We start from the raw sequence: 7,122 nt of genomic DNA, 5'->3' as shown, positions 1-7,122 counted from the left end.
GAGAGAGTCCAGCGCAGAGCCACAAAGATGGCATAGAGGAGCATCTCCCTTATGAGGAAAGACTGAAGGAGCTGGGTCTCTCCAGCTTGAAGAAGAAAAGCTTGAGCGGTGACCTCAGTAACGTTTATAAATATGTAAAGGATGAGTGTCAGCAGGATGGAGCCAGGCTCTTTTCAGTGATGTCCGATGACAGGACAAGGGGCAATGGATACAAGCTGGAGCACAGGAAGTTCCAGAAAAACAGTAGGAAAAGCTTTTTCACTGTGAAGGTGATGGAGCACTGGCACAGGCTGCCCAGGGAGGTTGTGGAGTCTCTTTCTCCGGAGACATTCAAAACCCATCTGGACACATTCCTGTGTGACCTACTCCTGCTTTGGCAGGGGGATTGAACTCGATCATCTTTCAAGGACCCTTCCAACCTATAACATTCTGTGAAATCTGTGAAGCTCTGGGCATATTAACAGTTTTCAAAGTCTACCCAGACAATATTTCCAGAAGACACAATGGAAGCCGTTCAGACTGGTAGATGTAATAATATTTATGTCCATAGGTAAAATTCCTGAAGTTAAGGAACTTACTTGTGTAAGAAAGCAGGAGTTAACTTTCTGTTTTTGTCCTGCCAATGTCAGTCAGCAATATTTAAATTCAGTTTTTCAGCGGATGCAATTGACATCTCTATTATGACATACTATTTGAGTAGCATATCAAATAAAAACCACAGCAGTTCTAATACAAGGTAACAAAAAAAGAAGATGGATCATTCATAATAGAAGGCTCACCAATTTACAAAGTGGCACTGAAGACTATTCACTGGAACTGTTTAGACAAGAAAAGATGTAATTTTACATTAATCAGATTGTATGTCTCAAGAAATGCCAGAGATAACAACATATAACTTTTCACATACAACATGTAACCAGAAGTTACCTTATTTGGCTCTTTTTCAGATTTCCTTAAAAGAGAGTGACTTATTCAATAAGCAGAACTATTATTACTCAACTGTATACAGTATTCTGCTTACAGACTCTAATTTTCAGGCAAGGTTTGTTTATTTTCTTTCGACAAACTATTAAAATCTTTGTGGGAAGAAAAACAGCCACATTATATTCTGTAAGTTGTTTCATATTCAGTAGATGCTAAAACATATGGTTTGTCATTTGCCTTCATGGCACAGCCCATTTTAAGACACATTCTGTTTAACTGTTCATCTTCTACAGAGACCTTGAACACATTCAATTTCCAGCCTCTTTGAATTCTTTCAGCTCACAAGAACTTGACTTTAAGCAGCTACCCCTTCAAAGATTCATTATGCAATAGACACAATGACCATTGTACTATTTGTACTACTGACTGGAATAAATTAAGTAAATTGCTTCCAAAGAATATGCACAATCTAATAAAATTCATGTAAAATACAGGAAGAGTACTTTCTATTTGAGTTGTGAAAAGACACAGATCTTGAATTTTATTTGTAATATACAGAAAACAAGTGTAACTATTAATTTGTCTTCTGGCCAAATGTACAAAACAATGAATAACAGGTGAAAAAACCCTAACATTTTCTCATTGTCCACACAGATGAGAAGTTTTGAACATTTCCATGTAAAAAATAATGCAAATTTATTTGAAACAATTATACTAATGTGACTGTAGAGTTTTGAAAGCAATTTAAGGCAAGCATCTTGTCAAAGTAAAGCCTGAGAATGCACATTCTAAATTATTTGAAATTTTAAAATACAGCTGGTTTCCTTTGTAGAACATTGTTTAAATAGGTTCATCAATGCATGCAATACAGAGTCTTTCTTTAAAGAGAGAAAAATAATCTCATCAAAGTGGGTGGTGTGTTTTGGATGAAGTTTTATAGCTGTATCTCAGCATATTTAGACGTTGTGTTTTGACTGGACATAGCTCTATCCCCCTAAATAAAACTGTATTAAAAATAAAACCATACTTAAAGTCATACTGCCCTTCTTTTCTACATCAAGTTTAATTCTGAAGATCTCCTAATGCTCTGAAACCACTTAAGCCTAACATAAGTTATATAAGTAGCATTAACCTAATTTTACATATCCCTGCACACTGCTTTTAGATACTGAAGTAAGAGCAGGTCATTTGAGCATTTAAAAAAAAATTATCTTAATATAGTCTTATACTCATTTTACAATAAGAAAATTAAGCTTTGAGATCCACATTTACATGCTCAAAAATATAAAGATATTTACCTCTCATGGGACTTCAGTAAAACCTTAACAGTTTTCCCACACAGTGGTATGTCATCAACATTGAGTATTCTTCATCCTATGGCTTCGGATGAGGTACGTATTGAATCTGGCCCGCTCAGCCAGGATGTTCTAACTACAATTTTTATGGTACAAAAGCATGGCACAGACAACAGACACCTCCGACTGCTAATGCATTTGAAGACATTATCTCTTTAAATGAGTGACGAAAAGTAGGAATGTATTCCTTGCTGTGTTTAGTAGCTGACACGTGCTTGCCTATAGACTGGAACTGCATCTTCCACTTCTATAAAAACACACTGAACTTGCTATGCTCACCACCAGCTCTGATTTTTTTTCCAGAAGCCACTATCTGACAGACTGCAAGGTTCAGAGTCACAATGCTTACATTTCTTTTAAAAGCTGTCCTTCAGGATTTATTAAAATTGATTATATGTCAGATTTATTTATTTTTTAAAAAAAAGCAAAAAGAAAAACCATCAAAAACCCCCACAAGCCACCAAAATGAGCTAAGGTCTCTGCACCACTGATATCGTTTCCCCAGAAGGAACACAGGAAGTCAAATTGTTGAGCTAATGAGAAAGACTATGGCTTAGACTTGTAAATGTAACATAACTTCTGCCAAATGCTTGCCTGATGTTCCTATTTTTGTGCTTGTATCTTTCTTCAGTGGGTCTTCTTTTCCTTATTCTATTCAATGTACTACTTTTATTCAATACTCTACAAGCACTCTAATCCCCCTACAAAGGTTGTATTCTGGACTATGGTATGATAATTACTGAAAGTAAACTAATGTTTAACAGACAGCAACAAGTTTACAAGAGGATCGCCATTCTTTTTCCTTTCTGTGATTCATCTACTGTATCTATTCCTATGATAACCTAAATCACCATTCTTAACATTCAAACTATGGTAGTTAAGTTGACCTCTTTGCTGGGAAACAGTTAAAAGCTATGGAAGCATTTAAGAGTGACACACTGAAGAATAACTTTGAACATTTACTGTTCTAAATTTAACTAAAACTAAGACCTGCACACATCAGATCATTTCCTCCCTGTTTTTAATGTTGGTGCTTTAAAAGACTCTTATATGATATCTTGTTACCATCCAATTTAATGGCATAACTGGTAACATAATGAGTTAATTGTTCATCACCCCAGTATTTTATAGCATTTAAAGTGTTACTTGATCTCTGGTGAGAAATTAAGACTAATTTGTATTTGTTATATACATCTTAAGAGACACTTTACTCTCTCCGTGATAGCTTTGTACAACTTCTCAGGCTAGACAGGTTACGTAAGAAGAACTATATGCCCAAGATAGTGTGTTTAAACTTGAGATCAGGCCTTTTCATTGATATTGTTTTTATAACTCACAGCTGAAGGTTCTTTATGCACAACTAGAATACTAGAATTCAGCACTTGGTAGCACAAGCATAAAATGTGACTTATACCTCTGAAGTGACAATCTATTCCAACACATCACAAGGAACACTTCTACATGCTCCTAAAACTAGCATGCACTTCATCATCCCTCATCCTCCATTATTGTCTTTGATTTTACTCAAGTACCAAATATGAATATGTGCAAACTTCAACAGTTTAAAAGCAAACAAACTGCACCACGAGTGCAAATAGATACATTCTTTGTTGAACTATGCAGTATAAGAATATACAGAAAAAAAAGGACATTAAACCTTAAGATTAGTAATAAAATACTTGCAAAGTCTAACTTGGATTTGTTACAAGATGTTACTTTTATACATTAGCTGGCAAGGTGTTTTAGATGGATAACAGGATCCGATTAGTCTACATTTTTCTGGCTATAAAGTGCTAAACATAGCTGCTACCCATGTGTATTAGAACAGATAAAAAGCAATCTTCAATCAGCTTTTTTTTAACATGTATTTTCTTTCCACTTTTGTTAAGAGTGGTGAGCTAGGACTTTAAAACCATTATACAACAATCTTCCACCAACAGACTTAACATTGGAATGATATGCACAGACAAGAAGTTTTTAGTAATATTTTCTAAGTAGACAATTCTTAATTAAATACAAACTTTGTCTTATAACCAAACTAATTTATTATTCATCACCTTAAAAAATATACATCTATTATCAGAAAGATCAGAACAACCTTTTGTCATAACATGGCTATGTAAGTTTAGCTTTGCTTGCTTAAACTAAGGACTTAGCTTATATATATACATATTATAGTTCCTACTATTATCAATGGAGGTTGCAGCATCATAGATAAATGGTAAGTTTCAAAGTTTCAGTATTTTACTCAAAATTCCCATGAGACACAAGCGAGGTCAAGCAGTAAGACTAAATCACAGTTGTATTTAAGGCCCAGTACAGCATACAGCAGGTTAAAAAAAAAAAAAGTCACAGACTTTTAATCTGAACTTAATGTAGACATAATCTACTTACACAATACCGGATCAATAACAGATTGTGGAAGACATGCTTCTTCTGCAGTTTGGAAGACTAAACATCTCTACAGTTCTATTGAGACCTACACTACGTGAAGGGTTACAAATCATTCTGACACATATACATTTCCACTGTTAATAAACTGGGGGAAAAAATATCAGAATAAAGCTAGGAATTGTGATCAATCAGGCTTTCTAACAAATAAGTTTGGAACAGCAGCACAGAAAAGGAGACAAGCTGTATATAGTACTTACACTGGGGACATAAGCATCAAAATACTCCAGAAGATATTGCAAATTTGCATTAATATGCCTGTTCTTTGCATGAATGCAAAAAGGATGATCCCAAAAGAGACCAAGTGCAACATACAAAGGGTGTTAATATTGACTTTGGAAGGCTGAACTGAAGAAAAAGTTCTCTTACCTTCTCTACAGTCAGTATCATTACCAGTGAAAAGAGTACACTGCTACATGACACTTTGCACTAAAATTTTTAAAAATCAGCTTCTACAGAAGCTCATTGTTTACTTTTCATTAATTTTGATTTCTATTTCAAATCACCTATAAAATGCTAACTGTAAGACACTGCACAAAACTAAAAGACCAGAGACTACTTCATGCTCCATCCTAAGAGTCTGTAGTCCCAGTTCTAACTCTTTGGTAGAATGAATTATTATTTGAAAAACAAATTATAGAAGTTTTACTGGCAATTGTTTTCACTACCTTTCATGAGAAAAATCAAATGGTCCCATGTGAATGTTACAATCCAACAAACAGATTAAACCAAAATAATCCTGAACTGAACATTTAAATACCCAAAGAGGTATTAGAAGTTTGTTCTGACAATATAATGTACAATATATTGTTTTTGCTGCCTACATCTTATAGTCAGATATGCAAAAATGGGCAAGTAATTAGAGTAGTCAGCTGGTAGCATATGCTAATCTCTGCTGACAAAGAGACAAACATCTTCACTACACTAGCTACAGTCAATAGAATATATTTTAAAATAAGCATGCTTCATTTTATCAGGAATTCAGCATCTCAGGTACCTAAGCTTCAAGCCTACAGGTGCATAATTTTACACAATAATTTAGTTATGCATTTACAATAGGCACAAATACAAACTGGTGAAGACAAAAGACTTTGGATCAGGTTTCCACTTTGAAAGACCCATTATGTTTATTTAGGTAATATTTTTAAACTCTTACTTCACCTCTAAGTATGCCACTGTATTACAGATTTATATGCAAATAAATGATTCATTTATAGTGTCGTAGAAGAAAGCTGTGGTCTCAGTCACCCAAGAAGAATAACTATAGCATTTATATCATATTGACTTTAATCAGAACCTTTCAGTTACTCATTTACTGAAGACATATTTCCTTCCCTGTTTCTTTTGTTCTTTGATTTCTTGGGTGGGCATTAAGGGCAGAGAATTACATACAGGAGCATAGTTACTATGAATTTAGCGTACAGAATTAAATTTCTGGCATTAGTGAAGGGACTAGAGGGAAAGTCTTATGTGGAGAGGCTGAGGGAGCTGGGGGTGTTTAGCATGGAGGAGACTCAGGGGGGACCTCATCACTCTCTACAACTGCCTGAAGGGAGGGTGTAGTCAGATGGGGATCAGGCTCTTCTCCCAGGCAACTAGTGACAGGATGAGAGGGCACGGCCTGAAACTGCATCAGGGGAGGTTTAGGTGGGATCTCAGGAAGCATTTCCTCATGGAGAGGGTGATCAGGCACTGGAATGCACTGCCCAGGGAAGTGGTGGAGTCACCATCCCTGGAGGTGTTTAAGGAGAGGCTGGATGTGGCACTCAGTGCCATGGTCTAGCTGATGTGGTGCTGTTTGGTCACAGGCTAGGCTTGACGATCTCAGGTCTTTTCCAGCCTCAATAATTTTGTAATAAAATACGGAAATAGGCAAGTTTTGCAATAATTAGTGAAAAAATTAATTGTTATTGGTTATTGTAAAATTGTTATTTTAAAAGTTGTTGTATACGTAAATAAAGATCAAGTATATTCTTATTTTTAGGAACAGACAGCTAGCAGAATCTGCATGTTTAATTAAACTGGGAAACTCAATTTGATACTGTTGTTCACATATTAGAGCGAAAAGAAAGACAGATGCACTTACAAATGTATTTCAATTTTACTACATATTTTTTGGTAGAAAGTAGAAAGTTGTGATTAGAATATGCACATTTTCTTATTTCCAAGTTTAAAAGAGAATTTACTTTTTGATGCACAATAAACCTGCATTAATATGAATTACTCCCATTATTAAGAAAATAAATTAATTAATTCTGTAATTTTTTATTTATTTTTGGTTGGAATCCACGAAGGGAGAATACTAACAAGGGGGTTAGTCTTCAAATATTAAAAGATTGCTTCAAAAGACGAAAAGAACAATCTTTTCTTTAGATCCACGACAGAGAAGGGA

Source organism: Apaloderma vittatum, unplaced genomic scaffold (assembly GCF_000703405.1).
Source record: "Apaloderma vittatum isolate BGI_N311 unplaced genomic scaffold, ASM70340v1 scaffold1180, whole genome shotgun sequence".
NCBI lineage: Eukaryota > Metazoa > Chordata > Aves > Trogoniformes > Trogonidae > Apaloderma > Apaloderma vittatum.
Note: the sequence above shows the minus strand (reverse complement) of the source record.